We start from the raw sequence: 20,266 nt of genomic DNA, 5'->3' as shown, positions 1-20,266 counted from the left end.
AAGACCCAAGAAGATAAAAACACAGGAAAAACTGCTGATATCTTTCTCTCATCCAACATGAGAAAGAAGAGTGAGCAGAAGTGGATGAGAGTAGCTATTTGTTAAGTGGGGCAGAGGGAGGTTAGCATAGGGAGGAGAAAGAAGGGAATGCCAATCATCACACCAAAAAGGCCTACTGTGGATGGGCTTCCCAAAAACAGCTCAACTCTACTCTCCCTTTATAATTTCAAAAGTTGTTTTTGTTGTTGTTTTATTTTAGTTTTGGCCATTTCTATTTAACTAATTTTTTAAAAGTCAGTAACATTGTTGACCTAAGACTTAGAAACAGACAGATAAAATGAATAGCGTTAAATCTAGGAATGTTTTGTAACATAAAGCTCCAAATTTCTGATAGGCTTCAGCTAACAAGCAAGCAGAATATCTGACAAACCATAGCCTTCCAGCTTCTCCCCAGCCCACCCTGCTATATCCAAATCTATCTCCTACCTAAAGATGCTGAGAGATGTAGGGCATCAACATGTCCACTTTGAGCACATTAACCAATCTCTCAGATAATGATGTTCAGACTAAGATAGTAACACTTTTTTCTCTGATTCTATGCCTCTCAAGCCAAATCAAACTAAACTCCCATTAAGCAAATCTGATTGTGAAAATGGACAGAAAGTCCATTATTTTAATATGCACGTACATACACTCATACTCAGGATTAAGAATGGGTTCACAAACATGGCATATAAATCTAAAAACAGAGAAGAAATTCTCTGAGGTCATCTAATCCCATAACTAAAACTTGGGGAGATTTCAAAACCTACCTAAAATTACAAAGCAAGTTTCAGTAGCAGTGGTGGGATTCTTCAGCTTAAATAACTTGAGGTCACCTGGTCTTTGTACTTTGTCTTGACACTCCTAAAAGATCTTGAAATTTTAATAAGTTCCCTCCTTCTCTTGACTGGTTAGGACTGGGGGAAATAGAGGAGCTGGTAAGAAATGGAGGGAAACAATAGCCACAAAGCAGAAGGAAATACTGCCCGCTAAAACCAAGTTTTTGGCTTACAGCTCTGAAATAAAGGTCTCATCTCTCTCTTAGGCCTGGATCTTTGCTGCTCATGTTAAGCTGGAACATGTCTCAATACTGGGTGTTTGTGGGTACTGGCTAATCCTTCCAACTGATTCACACCGTTATTAAACTGGCTACTTGGGCAAGAAGGAGATTCCACCAGGCCTGGCTCTCTGGGCAAAGGCTAGAGCAGAGTACAAACTCAACGCATCCAGCCACGTCACAATGGACTGATTTCCTAAGCTCATTTCTGTCTCAAAGTGTTCCACTGTTTCCCAGAGGAGAAGAGGAGGACCTGAAGACAGAAGCAGGTCTATAGAATACATTCATCTCTTCAGGGGAACAGCCGTTTCCTTTATCCGCTCACACCCTGTTTTAATAAACTAGAACTAACCCACTAAGGCAGTTGACATCACTCACCAGCCCTGGGCTGAGTGTGCAGGTTGGTGCATGTGGCTGACATCAGGCCTGCAGTCTGGAGAAAGCTGTGGTGTAAAGTAGATATCCTGTTTCCCATGCACATGATACCAGTTGCATCAGTGGGTTAAAGTTCAGAGGCAACCAGGTAACAACCTTCAAGGTGATAAGCTACCCTTTTTCCTCAAAGATAATCATAGCAGGAGCCACCAGTAAGTTCCTGTACCTCTGACTTCCCAAATTATTTTACTTTTGCCTTTAAGCCTCTTTAACCAGTCCTTCTGGTACTGATCATCAATTAAAAACGAATTAACTGAATTCAGATTTTTTCCCAAGTAAATGAGAACAAGGCAGTATTTTCCAATATACTGTTGAAACTGTCTAGCTTATTTTTAATAAAAGAAATCATTGGTCCCAAATGGTGTGAGGTGAAGACTAGTACCTGGGGGAGAGTTTCTTTTAGGATGGGTATGCTTGATTGTGAGCAGCTGGGAATAGGGGATCAGATTTTTAGCTCTACCAAGACAGAACTTGTGAAAGGCTGATTCAATAGGTGGCACTCTTCCCTCTGAGTCAGTCTTGAATACCATGTCCTGACATGGAAAAGTGGGGTGCTGAGCTCTCCTAAGGATGCTGTCTGTCTTCCAGCTTGGCTTTTTAAGGAGCCCTTGGGCATTTGTCCATAAGAACACTTGAGGAAAATTCCTGCTAGGAAACAATAACTGATTAAAATTTCTTAGCAAAGTCTGGACTGAAAATCCAAATCAATAAATATTTACTGAGTGCCTACTGTCTGCTATAGGTGACATAAAGATGTCACAGTCTAGGCACAGTGCCTATCTTCAAGAGGTTTGTAGAATAGTCAGCAAGTCAAAATATAAAATACTTGGAAACTTTGAGGTATTAGAGAATTTTTTTAAATTTAAATATCATAGACAGTAAGTCAATTGATAAATGAGTAATATCAAAAGAGTGTTATAAATTCAGAAAAGATCAATGAAGGAAAGTCTAGAAAATTTACATGGAAGACTGAAGGAACTTCACCTGGGCCTTTTAGAATGAATAGAATTTGGAGAGGAAAAGAATGTCAAAGAATGAATAGAATTTGGAGAGGAAAAGAGCATCAAAGGAGGAATAGGAAGCAAAGAGAAAACTAGATTTCCACTGTCAAAAATTGTAGAGATACCTTTAAAATTCATTCTACAATTCACTCCAGATTGAAGTGGTTCTATTTCAATGATCTCTGATTATAGCCAAAGCTAAGAGTTATATTTAACACCTCTCATAGAAAATACAGATTTTAGTTGTCAGCACCATTTAATTATTTTTATTGGCTAACTTAGTTTGTAAACCACATTGTCAAGACAAGTGGATGAATGGCATTTTAAATACCAAGAAATGCTCAGGGACAATCAAAATAAACACTAATTTGCCTCTTCTGTGATGAAACTGAGAAAAAGTTTGAAAGCAAAAGAGTCAATTGCCTAAAGACTGAAAAAGGGAGAGGAGGGGAGAAATTAGTGAGTTATCAATTTCTGAGACACAAAAATTATCTCTGAGACAAACTGTAACTATAAGAATGAGAAAATAGGAAGTCAAAAAACCAAAATGAAGCTAGCCTGTGGCAGCACCCTTTCGAGAACTGGGAGTGGTCACAGACAGTCTACATTAGGTCAATAGCTCCATAGAGCCTAAATACATAAATTCATCATAGGCTATTTCCTATAATACTACATGGGCTCAGTCATCAAGGTGGTTTACCAACTTTACAGAGGGGAAGCAGATGGACATGTCATGCCAGTTTCCCTTCCCAGAGAGAAAGGATTCCCATAGAGAAGAGAAACTTATATATAGCAAAGACCATCCCCAGGGACCCCAGACCATCACAGTTTTAACTTTCTACTTCAAAGTTCCCACCCAACATGCTGTATTCATAGAATTACAAAGGACCTGGTTAAAAAGATCAACACTAACAATGATTACATTGCTTCTTTCCTGTTAAGTATACTGGCCCAGTACACTGGACAGAAAGTCCCAGGCACTCTTCTCAAAGCCCAAATAACTATGACCACCTTCTCTATATTTCTGCTGTGCTGCATCCCCCCATGTACTAACAGTTAACTGAACACAAAAAGGCATCAGAAAACCCAACCAACAAAAATCTTATTTCACATATCAGTCTGAACCAGTAGCTTACCTAAGAAAGTTAACAGTGAATCAAATGTATGTGTAAAATTAACAAAACAATTAGATGGGTGGAAAGGAGTGGAGAGTGGTTAGCCCCATAATAAATTCTTTTAACTTTCCACCTATGCAGTCAGAAAAATCACAAACCAAAAAATGACAATAAAGTCCAATGAAAGTCCCAGATAAGAAAGGATGACGCATACCCTCACTCTCATGGCAAGGAGGTAAGGGAGTGCTACTACTGCATACATCATCAGAAAAGAGTGGGAAGTAACTGATGGGAAGGCAAAAGGCATCAATTAAACATATTTCTAATAAATACATAAATCTGTTACAGAGTAAAAATAAATTCCATGCCAACACTATAGACATAATTCATACCGAATTTATGACAACACATTTCCAATCTAGTGCCACAAGCATTTAAGTGTCTGTTATGTGCAAAACCCCTGACTTGACCAACCAGCTATGTCAACTAATCTATATACTGCCAAAAAGAATGCCCAAGGCACACAAATGAGTACATGTGCACGTGCATGCACACACACACACACACACACACACACACACACATATATACCACTACATAGCCAGTAAGGGAATGTCCTTTACCCCAACTGAAGAGACAGAAAATTCAGTAAACAAAGAGGAAAAGGACTCCAGATAAGGAAGTCCAGCCACTGATACAAAAAATGTGACATACACAAGAACAGAAAACATTCTCAGGAGAAGGGAGTTAATCAAAACACAATGGACCTCCCCTTTCAGCACACATGGGGATTTTGTGTTCTATTTGCCACAGGATCAAGGGGGTTGTGCCAAAAGCCTCAGTGCTGAGAGTCTCAAGGTTACTGCTGATCCTGAGCAGTTCACAGGGGAGCCAAACCCTTCAGAGTTCTAAGAAGAAGGAAATGCTGACATCAGGAGGGCTGGCAAGTCTCCCCTCAAGAATCTGCTCCCAGTTGCTAGCTACTGCCTACAATTAAAACTAATCATTTTAACCTGAACAGGTACCTCAGGCTGAATATTTCTGTTATGTAACAGTATATTAAAATACAATACCACTTTAAGACCAAAGGCTGTTAAAGGTTCATGTACGTATAATCATACAGCCCTCAGAGACTTATAACCCACAAATAGGATTGTGTAAGGGCAGCAAAGCTGCATATACATACTGGAGAAAATCCCAGTGTCTCAAATAGCAGTGGAAGCTGCTTGGATCGTAGCAATTACTACTTTTGTTGCATGGACACGCACACAAACTCAAATACACACCTTTCTCTCTCTCTCTCTCTCTCTCTCTCTCTTTCTCTCTCTCTCTGTCTGTCTCTCTCTCACTCTAACACACACACACACACACACACACACACACACACACACACACATATTACTTATCCAGCCATAAGCGGAATGTTCTATACCCCAATTGAAAAGCCCTTTGTCTCCTCTACCCATCATTCTCAAAGCTGATTTTAGCTCTTTCCCTTCAACCTCATACATGTCCTTCCAGGATGCTACAGGCCTGACATCAACTTTCTCTTTCCAGCCCTATATGGTATTTTCCTGTAGTGGTACTAGACTCTATCTGCTTCCATCTCTGTAGCCCTGAGTAGCATTATAAGGGTATTATCTATAGTCCTTCCCACTTGTATACTAAATATTCAGTCCCCTCTTCTTTTTAAAAAAAATAAGCTGCTTTATTTTTTTCTCTCTATCCCTCTTCCTATTCTGAACAATTAAAAAAGAAAAAGAAAATTCTCATAACAAATATGCAGAATCAAGCCAAACAAATATCCACCTAGATCATTTAAAAATATATACTACTCATCTTGTATTTTTAAACTCATCACCTCTCTGGCAGGAGTTTGGTAATACACTTCATATTTGGTCCTCTTAAATTATGATTGTCACTGCATAGATCAGAGTTCCAAAGACTTTCAAAACTGTTTTATAATATTATTGTCATAATACAAAATTTTCTTCTAGTTACACTTTCTTCACTTGGAATCAATTCACAAATATACTCCCAGTTTTCTAAGAAACTGTTCATTTTGTCATTTCTTACAGGGCAACCAGATTTTACTTTATCCATATATCATGATTTGTTTAATAATTCTCCAAGACATGGGCATCCTCTTAGTTTCTTTCTTTTCTTTCTTTCTTTCTTTTCTTTCTTTTTTTCTTTCTTTTTTTTTTTTTTTGCTACCATGAAAAGAACTACTATAGATGTTTTTGTACATATGGTTTCTTTTCCTTGTTCTTTGATCTCTTGGAGTATAGGCATTGTAGTAGTATCAATAGGTCAAAGGGTATGCAGTTTAAAGACTTTTTGATCAGCCCATTCTTGCCTCTCCCTCTGCTCTCTGTGGGAGACAGAGATTGAAGCAGGACACAGTAGTGGAGACCAGATAAGTAGTGAACTGGGATAAAGGTTGAGGAACCAAGAGACTCTTTCTACAAACCCACTATAAAATGACAATGATTTGAACAAAGGGAACCCTCCATAGTTCATGGCTTCAATTATAAATTCAATTATAAAAATTCAAATATAAAATCAAATACAAAAATATAAATTCAATTATAAAAATTTATTTAGAAAAAAATTGGTTTCAGGAACTAAACTATTCAGGGGCTTATTTCCATTATCACTTTGGTCTTTAGATATAGTCTTACATATGTGAATATTGTCATAGTTTTGTCTCTGTTTTAGCTGAACTGAGGGGGTGGAGGACAGTAATACAGAACTCAAAGGGCCAAGGCTGAACGATAGCAAGTTCTTGGGAAATAGAACTTGTTTTCTCTGACCAAATAATGAATTCCACTTCCCTGGATTATTCATTGGTCCTTCAGTATTGTGAACTGAGAACATGTTCTCTTTGGAAGTTTAACTTAATCTGGATTTATGCTTGGGCTATGTGATTTCCATGGTTGGTAGGTACAGAATGTGATGAGGTTCCTGGTTTCCTTCAGGTGCTGCCTGGTCTAAAATACTGCTGTGATTATCAGCAACAACTTCTCTTCTGGTAGCCTGCAGTTTCCCAGCTATAAGCTTATAGGGAAAATAGATAGAGAATCCAGTTAATAAGGGGTCAAGAAATAGACAGAGTTTTGAGAAGAAAGGTAGGTGATCAACAAGTAAAATATACCATACTTGGCATCACAAATAATAAGAAAAGGTCAAAATAAGACAATTTTGAGGTTTATTATTAATTTGTCAACAAATTAGCAAAGAATATATAAAAGATGGAAAATTATTGATACTGTAAGGTCTATGGGAAGGCAAACACATTAATATATTATTAGTAAAACTATGAATACTGGAACTATTCTGGAAAACTGTTATTAGGAAAAAAATAGGTTTTTTTGTTTGTTTTTGCATAGCATGATATCTGGGACACAGTGCTTAATATGTTTGTTGGTTTGTTTTTTTTTTTTTTTTTTTTTTTTAGTAAAACTGAATATATTGAAGTTATCTCTCTTTCTCTGACTTCCTTGAGGTTTATGAGTAGTAGTGTCATTGCTGGGTCAAAGAGTATGAACAATTTATCTGCTTTATCTATTACATATATATAGATAGATATATAAAGAACCAATTCAAACTCCTTAAGAGGGACAGTGCATTATGGGAATATCAATTTGGCAGCAGTGTGAAAAATAGACTAGAAAACAAAACAAAACAAACAAACAAACAAAAAAAGACTGGAAGCAAAAAGAAGAATTAGAAGACTATTGAAGTGAGATAAGTTAGTTGCCTCCTTTTCAAAGAGGACCAAAATGACAATGCTATGATGAGCAACTCTGATGGAAGTGACTCTTTTCAACAATGAGGTGATTCCAGTCAATTCCTTTTTTTTTTTTTTAAATAACTTTATTGATAGAACCCATGCCAGGGTAATTTTTTTACAACATTATCCCTTGCACTCATTTCTGTTCCGATTTTTCCCCTCCCTCCCTCCACCCCCTCCCCCAGATGTTAAGCAGTCCTTTACATGTTAAATAGATTACAGTATATCCTAGATACAATATATGTGTGCAGAACCAAACAGTTCTCTTGTTGCACAGGGAGAATTGGATTCTGAAGGTATAAATAACCTAGGAAGAAAAACAAAAATGCAAGCAGTTTATATTCATTTCCCAGTGTTCTTTCTTTGGGTATTCTGTCCATCCTTGATCAATTGAAACTGAATTAGATTGAAGAGATCCACTTTCATCAGAATACCTCCTCAAACAGTATCAGTGTTGAGGTATATAATTTCTGTTCTGTTCATTTCACTTAGCATCAGTTCATGTAAGTCTAGCCAATCTTCTCTGTATTCATCCTGCTGGTCATTTCCTACAGAACAATAATATTCCATAACGTTTATATACCACAATTTACTCAACCATTCTCCAATTGATGGGCATCCTTTCATTTTCCAGCTTCTAGCCACTACAAACAGGGCTGCCACAAACATTTTGGCACATACAGGTCCCTTTCCCTTCTTTAGTATCTCTTTGGGGTATAATCCCAGTAAAAACACTGCTGGATCAAAGGATATGCACAGTTTGATAACTTTTTGAGCATAGTTCCAAATTGCTCTCCAGAATGGCTGGATGTGTTCACAATTCCACCAACAATGTATCAGTGTCTCTGTTTTCCCACATCCCCTCCAACATTCCGCATTATCTTTCCCTGTCATTCTAGCCAATCTGACAGGTGTGTATTGGTATCTCAGAGTTGTCTTAATTTGCATTTCTCTGATTAATAATGATTTGGAGCATATTTTCATATGAGTCTGGTCAATTCCAATAGACTTGTGATGGAGAGAGCCATCTGTATCCAGAAAGAGGACCATGGGGACTGAATGTGGATCACAACATAGTATTCACCTTTTTTGTTTTTATTTTCACGATTTTTTCCTCATTTTTTTTCCTTTTTGATCTCATTTTTCTTGCACAGCGTAATAATTGTAGAAATGTATATAGAAGAATTGCACATATATTGGATTATTTGCTGTCTGGGTTTGAAGTAGAGAAGGAAGGAGAAAAATTTGGAACACAAGGTTTTGCAAGGGATGAATGCTGAAAATTATCTATGCATTTATTTTGAAAATAAAAAGCTATTATTTTAAAAAAATTAAAAAGGAATTTTTTAAAAAAGAATGATATGTGCTTCATCCTATTCACAAATGATTTTGATTTCTTCTTTATGTATTAAAAGTTTTTCATTCCATGAAAAAAAAATGTCACTATGTTAGAGCTGATTTACATTGTGTTCAACTATGACTGACAGGCCAATACAAATTCGGAATGCTCTGGCACTGGTCAGACACAAAGAGTCACTATAAACATTTGAGTTGTGTTCTCTAACATTGTGCATCTCGTGCATTTTCTGAGCTAAGTCCATTCTATTTTACTCAGAAAGCACATATAGAACCTTCTCCGATGAAGGTGGGCCATGCTGGGCAGCCCTGTGCCGGGTCTCCTATGCCACACAATCAATTCTAAAGTTCTTAAGACAGACCTTGAGAGTGTCCTTGTATCACTTTTCTGATCACCTTGTAAGCACTTGCCCTGTGTGAGTTCTCCATAAAATAGTCTTTTGAGTAAGTGAATATTTGGTATTCAAACAACATGGCCAACCCAATGGAATTGTGCTCTCTGCAGTAGGATTTGAATGCTTGGCAGTTTAGTTTGAGAAAAGACCTCTTAATATACCAGGTAATCTTCAGAATTTTCCTAAAGACAATTCAAATGGAAGCAATTCCGTTCCCTGGCATAGCATTGGCATATTGTCCAGGTTTTACAAGCATAAAACAATGAGATCAGCACAGGAAATGATGAAGACCTGAACTAAAGTGATTGCTGGGTGAATGGAGAAAAGGGAACAGATGGAAAGATGTTGTGGAGGCAGAATTAACAAGACTTGGAAACTAACTGAATATGAAATGGGGATGAATGAAGAATTGAGGATGACTTCTAGAGTGCAAAATAAGATAGTAATATCCCTGATATAAATAAAGAAATGAGAAAGAGGAGTGGAATTAGGAAGAAAGAGAGAAAGATGAAGGTTTAATATGTATACTTTACTTATGTGGCACAGGGGATAGAATCTAGGAATCTGAAGTCAAAAAGATTCATCTACCTGACTTCAAATCTGGCCTGAGGAACTTAATAGCTAAGTGACACTGGGCAAGTCACTTTACCCTATTTGCCTCAGTTTCCCCATCTGTAAAATAAGCAGGAAAAAGGAAATGACAACTATTCCAGTTTCTTTGCCAATTTCTTGTAGTTGTAGACAACTACACCATTTTCCCCAAATGGGGTCACAAAGAATTGGATATGACTGAAAATTACAACAACTTTGAGATAATAATTAAATCCATGTGAACTAATAAAATAACTAATGAAACAGAAGGAAGAGAAAAGGGTCTCAGTATAAATCCTGGAGTATACCCATATGTAATAGGTAGCACATGAATGATGAATGATGAACCTGACTGAGAGGGAGTAGAGGAGAATCAAGAGAGAGCTGTCATGGAATTTCAATCAAGAGAGAAGAAGGAGGAGTTTTCAATAACATCAGATACTGGAGAGAGGTCAAGGAGAATGAGGGCTTTCAAAAGGCCATTGGATTTAGCAATTAAGAAATCATTGGTGACCTTAGAGAAAGCAGTTTCAGTTGATTGGTGAAATCATAAACTGTATTGCAAGGGCTTAAGAAATAACTGGGAAGTGAGGAAGTGGAGACAATGAATGTAGACAGCTTTTTCTGGGAAAGGGAGGAGATTCAGGATAACAGAATAGGAGAAGACAGGATAGAAGAGATCTAGGATTGCTTGAAGGCATAGTAGAGACAAGTGTAGGCTTTTAAAAGAATAAAGTAGATCTGTATGTGTTTTACAGGCAATAGGGAAGATTCTTTTGAGGGTGAGATATTTGGAAATGACAGCAATGTTGTTTTTTTAATTAATAAAACATTTTAATGTTTTATTAAATTTAAAAGGGTTCCAGATGTATCGGGTCCTTGCTACTAAGCTAATGTTACATTAGAGTCTTCATCTCTCAGTTACTAAGGATTCAAGTAATCCAAGATCAGATAAGGAGCAAATCAGTTTTTTTAAAGACACTGAAGTCCTGTTGAATTTCTGGGAAGGACCAATCCTTCCATAGTAAAACAGAGAGGGAATTTTGAAAGGATATTACCAGTTGAGAATCTCCCTGTTCTTGCATGGATCCATTTGGATGTATAGAAAGGATTCCATGTGCCCAAAGAATTCTATTCTGGTTGGTCAGATCAAAGCCATGCCTCTCCAAGAATTTGGCCTAGACCCAGAGATTATCAAGGCTTCCAGTTGTGGTATCTTTAGATCTCTGATAGATTTCTATGATTTATTTCATGCAGAGCAATCTGACTCCATAGTTCTTTCTGGGGATGTAATCAGCATTTTTCCATCATGAGTTTCTTGGAATTGTCTTGAATCATTGCATCACTGAGAAAAACTAAGTCTCTCAGAGTTGATCATCATACAATATTACTGTTTTGTATACAATGTTCTCTTGGTTCTGTTCACTTTACTCAGCTTCAGTTCATGTAAGTCTTTCCAGGTTTTTCTGAAATCTGCCTGCTCATCATTTCAAAAAGCACAATAGTATTCCATTACATTCATATATCACAACTTATTCAGTCATCTTCTCAATTTCTAATTCTTTGCTACCACAAAAAGAACTATTTTTTTTACATGTGAATCCTTTCCCCTTTTTTTCTGCTCTCTTTGGAATGTACACCCAGTAGTAGTATTGCTGGGTCAAAACCAAAAATACATTAATGTTCCAATTTTCCCACATCTCCAACATTTATCACTTTCCTTTTCTGTCATATTAGCCAATTTAATAGTTTTGAGGTAGTAGCTCTAAGTTTTTTAATGTGCATTTCTTTGATCAATGATAATTTAGAGCATTTTTTTCTTTTTTTTTTTTTAATAACTTTTTATTGACAGAACCCATGCCAGGGTAATTTTTTTTTTACAACATTATCCCTTGTACTCACTTCTGTTCTGATTTTTCCCCTCCCTCCTTCCACCCCCTCCCCCAGATGGCAAGCTGTACCATGTTACTCCACATGGTTATACTATACATGTTATATAGGTTACAGTATATCCTAGATACAATATATGTATGCAGAACCAAACAGTTCTCTTGTTGCACAGGAAGAATTTGATTCTGAAGGTATAAATAACTCAGGAAGAAAAACAAAAATGCAAGCAGTTTATATTCATTTCCCAGTGTTCTTTCTTTGGGTATTCTGTCCATCCTTGATCAATTGAAACTGAATTAGATTGAAGAGATCCACTTTCATCAGAATACCTCCTCATACAGTATCGTTGTTGAGGTATATAATGATATCCTGGTTCTGCTCATTTCACTCAGCATCAGTTCATGTAAGTCTCGCCAGTCCTCTCTGTATTCATCCTGTTGGTCATTCCTTATAGAACAATAATATTCCATAACATTCATATACCACAATTTACCCAACCATTCTTCAATTGATGGGCATCCATTCACTTTCCAGCTTCTCGCCACTACAAACAGGGCTGCCACAAACATTTTGGCACATACAGGTACCTTTCCCTTCTTTAGTATCTCTTTGGAGTATAAGCCCACTAGAAACACTGCTGGATCAAAGGATATGCACAGTTTGATAACTTTTTGAGCATAGTTCCAAATTGTAAAGCATTTTTTTTTCAAAAGATTATAAATCGTTTAAATTTCTTCATCTAAAAACTTCCTCTTCAGAATATTTTGCTTTATAAGATAATTTCCCAAGAACACGTTTTAGCAACTACCTATATTTCTGTGCTATTCATACAATGACTAAAAGCAAAATATAAATCCTGTATTTATCTCTAAAAAGCCATCTCACTTAAAAGATTGTCTTTTTTAATATACAGAATTTGTGTTCCTCCTCTACAGCTACCTTATATCTTCTTTCTATATATCTTATATAGAATCAAGAATTCCAGAACCATACCAAGGGACCCACAGAAGAATGTTTCAAGAAACACTAATGAATATGATAGGGATCTTGGAGGCAGGGTAGAAATCTCAATGGAGTCAGTCTAGTATATGCATATCAAGAATTATGCCATAGGCTTTACCCCAGTCTTGTAAATGGCTGGGGGAGAGCTACATGTGTCTAAGTTAAATGAAAACTTGATCAAGACTTGGTATCTTGCTATGGTTTCAGATCAGAGAAAATCTAATTGGGAATATGGGCTCTCTTTTGTTGCCAAGATCATCATCCTAGCAATAGTTTTACTTAACACAATAGTGTCCACGTACCTTGGGGTCAGGTTTAACTCAATCCAATTCAGTGGGTTCAGAATTAAGATTAAAATGCAATGAGACATTCTTAGATCATAAAATGAAATGAAAAAAATTATTTTAAATACTATTTTAAAAGAACAATTCTTTGCTAAATTCAGAAAAAACATTGCTTCTCTTCACTTCCAAATTCACTGTAGTGGAACACTGGAAGAAATAGTATAGGCAGGGCCCAACCCTCAACCCCATCTATCCCAGAAAAATTTTGACAGGCTTTGTGAGGGATAGAGGTAGGAAATATATATACCCATGACACACTTTTAAAAGTAGTCTGCATCACTAACATTTTTTCCATCACTTTTTAAAGTTTAGTTAATCAATAAAACAATAAATCAAGTTGGAGATATATATAGTCACTGGAAATTTAACAGTTGACTCACAGAGCCAGTGAGCTGACTCCAGTCCTCACCTGCCTTCTGGGCAATGGGAATTCTGATAAAACTTTCAGAACACCAATTCCAATTGGTTGGGCCTTTATGCCTCAGGGCCAAAGAGGCCAAATCAATAATTTAAGGCCTAGTCCCTTCAGGCCAGCCAATCCCAAGGAAAGACTCTACCCCCTTGAAGGGAAACCATTCCAGCCTACATAAAACAGATGTCACTCCTACCATAATCTGGAATGTACCAGATAGACAATGAAGATGAAAGTTCACTTCATATCAGAAAGAATAGGCAATTTTCTTGCTTGCAAAATAGCCCCAGACTAGTCCAATGTATGAATTTGTTTTGCTTGATAAGCATTTTTGTTAAATGGATTTTGTTGGGGGGAGAAGAGGAGAGGGAACCTGAAGTTTCAAGGAAGACAATAATAATACTGGCTAGTAAAAGCTATCAAAAATGGAAAAAGAAAAAGAAAAGAAAGGGTAATTGAAGCATTTTTAAAATGCACAGAAGAGAATAGAAGAACAGAAATAACAGATTAGCAAGACAGCTTTAAACATGATATATGCTGAATTTATTACATGCTTACTTTGTATATAGAAATGCTTATGTTGTCTGGTGATTTTTAAAGTACAGAATATTTTTTAATAGCTTCTAGAAAACGGTCAAGGAGCACCATCCCTGAAGTCAGGAAGACCTGAGTTCAAATCTGGTCTCAGACAATTAACACTTCCTGGCTGTGTGATCCAGGACAAGTCTCTTATTTTTTTTTAATATTTTATTTTATTTTATAATAACTTTATATTGACAGAACCCATGCCAGGGTAATTTTTTACAACATTATCCCTTGCACTATCTTCTGTTCCAATTTTTCCCCTCCCTCCCTCCACCCCCTCCCCTAGATGGCAAGCAGTCCTATATATGTTAGATATGTCGCAGTATATCCTAGATAGAATATATGTTTGCAGAACTGAACAGTTCTCTTGTTGCACAGGGAGAATTGGATTCAGAAGGTAAAAATGACCCGGGAAGAAAAACAAAAATGCAAATAGTTCATATTCATTTCCCAATGTTCTTTCTTTGGGTGTAGCTGCTTCTGTCCATCCTTTATCAATTGAAACTGAGTTAGGTCTCTTTGTCAAAGAAATCCACTTCCATCAGAATACATCCTCATACAATATCATTGTCGAAGTGTATAATGATCTCCTGGTTCTGCTCATTTCACTTAGCATCAGTTCATGTAAGTCTCTCCAAGCCTCTCTGTATTCATCCTGCTGGTCATTTCTTACAGAACAATAATATTCCATAACATTTATATACCACAATTTACCCAGCCATTCTCCAATTGATGGGCATCCATTCAATTTCCAGCTTCTAGCCACTACAAACAGGGCTGCCATAAACATTTTGGTACATACAGGTCCCTTTCTCTTCTTTAGTATCTCTTTGGGATATAAGCCCAATAGAAACACTGCTGGATCAAAGGGTATGCACAATTTGATAACTTTTGGGGCATAATTCCAGATTGCTCCCCAGAATGGTTGGATTCGTTCACAACTCCACTAACAATGCATCAGTGCAGGACAAGTCTCTTAACTCCAATTGTCTCAGTGGGGGAAAAAAAAGAAAGAAAGAAAAAGAAAAAGGTCAAAAACAATGCATCAAAACTCTCACTATTTATTGGGGAATTGGTGAGACTTTCTGAAGTGATAGTGAGATTAGGGATTGATGGTGAACTAAGTGCATTCTGAACAGAGGGGCTGTCAATGCCTGATAATAGCTCAGAAGATGATTCTGAATAAAACTGGGCAACAGTATCTACCAAGAAATCAGGGAACTCAACTAAATCAATCCCAACCACAGATAATGGGGAAAGCCTGAACCCTCAAACTACTCTTTATAGAACTTAACACTCTAGTCACAGTTCCGGGGGATAGAGAGTACCTGTAGGGTACCATGCTAGCCAGCTTCAATCATCCACAAGCTCATAATTTGGTTTTCAGGCCAACACAGTCATCCCTAGATCCACCTGAAGCTTCAGGGAACAGAGATTATCCCCAGGACTTTGAGAGCCAACCATAAATTTTGGATTGGCACGCTAAGCCAAGAGGCCCATGGGATGCTGATAATCAGGCACCCACAAGTTCAGGAGAGTCTGGCAGGATTGCCAGAATTATTTGGCTAATGAGTAGTCATAATTATAATAATTCGGGAAAATGGGACACTTGCCAAACAAAATTCACTAAATGGATTTTAGTATTTTCCTATACTGTGCATTTTGCTATAGGACCTCATTTCCTTAAATGATCACTTGGTATGAGTGCATGAAAATGATGCTCTACATTGTACTCCTGAGATACACTTCTGAGATACATATCCTAGTATATATAGGCAGTGTTTCAGAATATGACTTATATGTGGTTATGGCATGTGACTCTATTATATATAACCATTTATTTAGTAGTAACTACTATTCCCAGGTTACCAGCTATGATCTGCCTGAATCCTCTTTAATGTTCAAATCATTTAAGAACCATATGCCTTGTGACTCTGATAAGATCTTTTGTAGAAGGGAAAGCACTATGGAGGTCAATATTTGAGTGTCTTCAAGTCACCAGAAAGGTATATAGAATTGAGACTATGGACAAATATTCACAAAGGTACTCTGTTTATTTGCTAGAAATATCAATTGTTGGGGGGAGGAGGAGAGATGAAAAAGGAATGCAATTGCCAAAAATGCAATTGCAAAAAGCCAGAGTTTTAATCTGATGTTAAATGAAATTTAAAGACTATCTATAGGTCCACCATGCTTTTTTATATAAAGTGTGTGTTAGAGGGCTGGGGAAGGGAAGACTTCCTTAATTGAATTGAAAAGGCTATTGCCATTGGTAAATTGAAGATAAGCCACACCCTTCATTGTTTTTAAAATGCTACCTTATCAACCCTGCAACTTGTCTAAGCTGGAACCTGCAGTTTAGGAAGAATCCAGCACCTGAAAGAGAATGGATTTGTTCCCACCCTGGTGGCCATAAGAGTTCTGCAGGTATTAATTCACTGGCTTCATAGAAAATCAGACTACTTGGGAAAGGTTGAGAGAGTACTGAGAAATGTCCAGCAGAGAACAGAGAGACATGGTCTCTTTATAAAAACACTGACATAGAGAAGAGCACCATTCTGGGCAGGAAGCAGATTCAAGAAACAAGACCTCCCACAAAAGAGAAGAAAGTTTAATGATTCAAGAGAGAACTAGCTTTGAAGTCAGTATTAGGAAGAAGCAGACGCAGAGAGCCCAAATGGACAGCCACTCAGCAGAGGTGGTACCGGTACAAAGAACACACATATTCAAGGAGACTCACACCTTTGGGTGCCTTAAGAGACAGCAAAAGTGACTCAGAAAATAGAGTCCTGAGCCTGAAGTCAAGAACATCGAGTTCAAAACTGGCCTCAGATACTTACTGAGTGACCCTTGGCAAGTCGCATTATTCTGTTACCTCAATTTCCTCATCTGTGACGTAAGATTAATAATAACACCTACTTGGCAGGGTTGTTTTGAGAATCAAATAGGATAATTATAAAGCTCTTAGTATAGTGCCTGGCATATATACTAAGTGCCATATTAATATTAGCTATTATTAGTTATTTGAGTGGAGAGGTAGCTATTCACATTATGTGAATGTTTTCTCTGCCTTTAGAAATATTCTTGAGGGAAGTGGCTATTTTTATTTTTTCTCTGTATCCTTATCATTTAGCAAAGTGCCTGACACATAGTAAGCACTTAATAAAATGATTATTGATCGATGATAAATGATCAGTTTAAGAAGACATACTATTATTCAAGGGATAAGAAGGAGGGAATTTATTGGAAGCAGTCCATCTAACTTCCAAAAATAGTGAGCGTAGGAGGACTGGCTGCTCAGCATCAATTAGACAATAAGAAAGGCTTGGTTTAGGCATCTCAAAGCCTCGGCCACTAGAAGAGATCATCCTCAAAGGATTTCTGTTAGTGCTGTGAAAAGAGTGACTGTGGTTGATAGCCTGTTGACCAAGAGGGATAAACTATAACTATTCATCTGTGTTGCTAGATGAGACCTTTGAGGCCATCTAATCCAACCCCTCACTTTGCAGATAAGAAAACTGTTTCCCAGAGAGGTGAAGCAGCTTATTTACAGCCAATTACAATTAGTGAGTAAGAGAGGTCAAAGGATAGGAAGAAACCATTTTCTAAAGAATTGCAAACACATGAATACATGATCCAAATCACTAATAGTAAGAAAAATACAAATTACAAAAGTGCTGAGGTTTCATCTTGCAACAAGCAAATTGGCAAAGATGGTCAGTTGGTTGACTATTATCCTTTTTTCTCAAAGATAAAATGACACTATGTTAGAATCAAATTGCAGTGTGTCATACTGCTTTATCATACCAATAAGAGCTCTGTCACAGATGGGGCACAAATAGTCCATATGAACATTTGGGGAGGAATATCTAAATATTCACATTTTGCATTTCTTTTGAGCGTCTTAGATCCTGTTTTGTTTATACAGCATATCACTTTCTTTGATGCATGCAGGCCACACTGGGCAAAAATGATAACAGATAGGAACAGTCAATATTGTGGAAGGGGTTATGGGAAAAAAGGCACATGGATACACTGTTGGTGGAGCTGTGGAGTGACCCAATTGTTCTTAATGTCAATTTGGAATTTGAAAGCAGAAGCAAAGGTTCAAATGTACAAGGATATTTGTGGTTTTGCAAAAATCTGGGAACAAAATGTGAGGATGCTCATTAGTTGGGGGATGACTAAAAAAAAGCCATGTATATAAATGTAATAAAATATCTTTAGATTTGATGACAAATTCAGAGGGATATAGAAAATTTTACATGAATTAATGCAGAGAAAATAAGCAGAACCAAGAAAATAAAAAATATCTAGATAGTAATGACTACAACAGTATAAAGGAAAAGATCGTTGAATGGGTATCAAATTCAGAATAATTGAGTTCATGGGTGTCCTAGATAACAGATAAGGAAATATGCCTTCCTTCTTGTGGCAAATAGCCATGGGACTGCTAGGACAGAATATTGTATACACTGTTCAAGTGTGGTTGTGCTATCATATGTTTTTCTTTAATTGTTTTGTTAACAAGGGAAAGTTCAATCTGGAAGGATGGGAGAGATTTGGAATTACTATAATGTAAAAATAAGGAGTATCCATAAAACCCATTAAAAAAAGAATCCTGGACTACCAGAACTGGAAAAGACCATATCTAGTTCAACTTCCTCATTTTACAGATAAGGAAACTTAAGGTTTAGAAGGTAACTGACAACTCAAAAGCACAAAATTAGTAAATGCTACACAGCCAGAGTTCAAATGTAGTTCCCCTGACTATAAGCCTAGCACCATTTAAGCTACACCACATCTCTTCACAACTACAATAATTATCTGATCTAATTGTTCTGGTCATAATTAGTTACTCATAACACACCCAATGTGAAATTTGAGCCATTTACACCTATAGTGGGAGAAAGTATCTCAATGTGGGACTGAGTAGGATCCAAATTTTTTAATGATGTACAGAGTAGCAGTGATAAATCAAATCAGCCCCTAGAGAGCATAAGCTATATCACCACCTTCACTTGCTGACTAAGCCCTTGGTTATCCCTGTGGTTTAATTATCAGAGGAATTAGAAATTCTCTATTCAGATTCCTCAATATGGGTAGCAGCAGCAGTACCAGGTGTTTGAAAATGGTCCCTTCCCATTTCACTAGAGGAATATCTCCAACTACTTGCTTCTATGTCATCCCAGGGGCAGATATTAGTATCTTTTCAAAAGATAGTAGTTTAAACCGTTAATGCATCCAAATCAAAACACATTTTTACCTAGCTGTTAAGTCATTGCTAGCAGATACAGAAAATGTATGAGGGAATGGGCTATTTTATATTCTATCCACTCTATGTAGAGTCTCATCATTTGACATCTAGAAAATTATTCTACCTTCTTGGAAAATTCAAGTAAGCTAATCAGAAAGCACTGGAAATTGTGTGAGAAAAATATAATGAGTTTCTGGTGGTCTTTCAACTTAATGCATAGGATCATGGACTTTGATCTGGAAGGTTTCCCAGAGATCACAGAGAGTAATTATAATTAATAATAATAATAATATTTAAAATTTGTGTAATGTTTACTATATGCCAGGCACTAAACTAAGAACTTTACAAATATTATCTCATTTTATCCTCACAACAACTGAGAATTAAGTATTATTATTACCTCCATGTTACAGATAAGGAAACTGACATAAATAGATGAAATGACTTGCCTAGAGTCACACAGTTCATAAGTGTCTGAGGTCAAATTTGAACTCAGGATTTCCTGACTACAGGCTCAGTACTCTCTCTACTGCTTCCATCTTACTGCCAATACATGGGATAAAAATCCAAGAGAGTCAGCAATAAAACCCTATATCCTTGGGCTAGAAAGTTAGTACAATGGATAAAGGTCTGGCTCTCAAATGGGGTCAACAAGATTCAGGAACAACTTAAAGGACTCAGTGAAAATAAGATGAATACTTAAAATAAAGATTAGGAGCAAGGTATGCTAAAATTTCTGAGGCAGAGACAAATTTGGCTTCTGGCACCTAGAATAGGAAAATGGATGCCTAAATTCTAAAGCAATAGGACAGCTAAAGAAAACAAGGGAGAAGGAGTAGTACTGTAGGAAAATATAAAAATCTACATTAAGTCTTAATAATAATATATGACATAATGAGGAGAGGAAACCCAGGAACCACAAGAGAAAAGCATCATAGAAAAAATTTGAAGGTATATCCAGAGAGGCTGAAAGGGAAGTGATAGCATC

The sequence above is a fragment of the Antechinus flavipes genome, chromosome 1 (genome assembly GCF_016432865.1).
Source record: "Antechinus flavipes isolate AdamAnt ecotype Samford, QLD, Australia chromosome 1, AdamAnt_v2, whole genome shotgun sequence".
NCBI lineage: Eukaryota > Metazoa > Chordata > Mammalia > Dasyuromorphia > Dasyuridae > Antechinus > Antechinus flavipes.
The sequence above is the reverse complement of the archived record's forward strand: the minus strand, read 5'-3'. Positions refer to the sequence as shown.